Source organism: Peromyscus maniculatus, chromosome 4, assembly GCF_049852395.1.
Source record: "Peromyscus maniculatus bairdii isolate BWxNUB_F1_BW_parent chromosome 4, HU_Pman_BW_mat_3.1, whole genome shotgun sequence".
Lineage (NCBI taxonomy): Eukaryota > Metazoa > Chordata > Mammalia > Rodentia > Cricetidae > Peromyscus > Peromyscus maniculatus.
This window is the reverse complement of record NC_134855.1, coordinates 115,112,391-115,114,554: the sequence shown is the minus strand read 5'-3', so window position 1 is coordinate 115,114,554 and position 2,164 is coordinate 115,112,391. Positions and strand designations below refer to the sequence as shown.

At 46.1% G+C, this 2,164-nt stretch overlaps 1 pseudogene; it reads left to right on the top strand.

The window, feature by feature from the left end:
* Window positions 1–466: 466 nt before the first annotated feature.
* On the top strand, window positions 467–1,828 carry LOC143272651 (tripartite motif-containing protein 43 pseudogene; annotated as a pseudogene).
* The last annotated feature ends 336 nt before the right edge of the window (window positions 1,829–2,164 follow it).

Sequence of the window (2,164 nt, the reverse complement as noted above, 5' to 3'; positions counted from 1 at the left end):
TCATTTTTTTTTTTTTTTTTTTTTTTTTTACACAAGTTCTCACTGTATAGGCTAGGCAGGCCTTGAACTAAACCTCCTCCCAATTCAGCAGGCCATTCCCTAGGATTCTCGGATTAAAGGTGTGAGCTACCACACCCAGCTAAGCAGTGACTAGGGAAACCTTGTGGAGATTTGCTTGTGGAACTTGGCCTCAGAGTTAATTCAGTCTTCCATCCATTTAGAACTCACCAATGGAAAGCGACTTGGGAAGAAGTGGGCGTGGTCTCTGGAGACTATAACAGGACACTCCAAGAGCCAGCCAGGTTCACTCTTCACCAGTCCTGACAGAGTGTGTTTCCAAACATTCTGGCTCCAGAGACTGCTAGATCTACCCACACCTACACCTTGAGGATTGGACCCCAGAGCTGAACTAATATTATTCTGTCCTGAGTCAAGATTGCTGAGCCCAGAGACAAGTTGTGGAGAAATGGAGTCAGACATGTCACAAGCCTTCCAGGAAGAACTCACCTGCTTCATCTGCCTCAACTGCCTTACAGACCCAGTCACCATAAGCTGTGGCCACAGCTTCTGTCAAGCCTGCCTCCACCTTTCTTGGGAAGACATCCAGCTTCCTGTCCATTGCCCTATGTGTAGGGAACCATCCGAGCAGAAGGACTTCAGAAGCAACACTGTTCTGAAGAAGCTGGTGTCCATTGCCAGACAAGCCAGCCTCATGAAGTACCTGAGCTCTGAGGAGCATAAATGTGTGACCCACAAGGAGACAAAGAGGATCTTCTGTGTTGAGAACAGGAGCTACCTCTGTCAACTCTGTTCTGACTCCCATGAGCACAGAGGTCACCAACACGGTCCCATCGAAGTAGCTGCTGAGGAGCAAATGGAAAGACTTTTACAGCAAATGGCATCTTTGTGGGAGAAGATCCAAGAAAATAAAGGGAATACAGAGGCAGAGAACAGAAGGATAACTCTGTGGACGGACTACTTGACACTGCGGGAGCAAATGGTCAGAGCAGAGTACAGGAGACTGTGTCCTGTCCAGAGTCAAGAGGAAGAGCAACATATTGAGTCTATGCAAAATGAAGGCCAACGTGTTTTAGAGAATCTCAGGAGAAGGGAAGCCATAATGGTCCAAAAGAGCCAAGAGCTGAGAGAAATGTATCAGGAGCTGATGGCAATGTCCCAGGAGCCACATGAGCTACTGCTCCAGGGTTTGGATGACATGTTCAGGAGGAGTGAGTCAATGCAGCAGCAGCTGAGCATGCCCCCGACACTGAATCTAGAGCTCAGCTCTCTACCCATCAGTGGACTGACTGAAAGGTACAGCCACTTCCGATTCAACTTTGTCTTTAAATATACAAGCATATGCCCTAACTATGTGAAGCTCTTCAATGTCATGAGAAGATGCAGCTTCAGACCTCACGGTAAGGATAGATCTGTGGATTCTGCTAGATCCTATTTGGCTTCCTGGGGATCAGACTGCTTCATCAAAGGGAAATATTACTGGGAGGTGAATTTGAACAATTTGTCCTCGGACTGGGCTGTGGGGGCCTGTAACGATTCCTTGATAAGCAACACAAACCAGCTCATTGATTCTGAGGGTGCCTTTCTTCTGGTGTGTGTGAAGGAGGGTGATTATCACAGTCTCCTCACCACATGCCCAGTATTCCAGCACTATATAGAGAGACCACTGGGCCGGATTGGTGTGTTCCTCGATTGTGAGGAGGGTAGTTTAACTTTCCTGAACGTTGCCAAGAGTTCTCTCATACACAAATATGCTCCTGGCACCGTCAATCCCTCTGTCAGGCCTTTCTTCTCCACTGGCCCCATGTGATCCTCGGAAGATGTAATGCCAGGACATTAGTGTTTTTATGTATTTCTTACTGTATTGTTACCTCATTTATTGTTGTTAAATATTATAATAATACGATTAAATGACAAAAAGTGCTCTCAGTATTTGTGCTACTGGTGTCATGTTTAGGAAGTGGTCTTCTGTGCCAATGTGTTCATGACCACTTCCAACTTTCTCTTCTATCAAGGTCAGTGTAACTGGATTTATGTTGAGGTCTTTGATCCACTTGGATTTGAGTTTTATGCATGGTGACAGATATGGATCTATTTGCAGTCTTCTGCATGTTGACATCCAGTCATGCTAGCACCATTTTTCTGA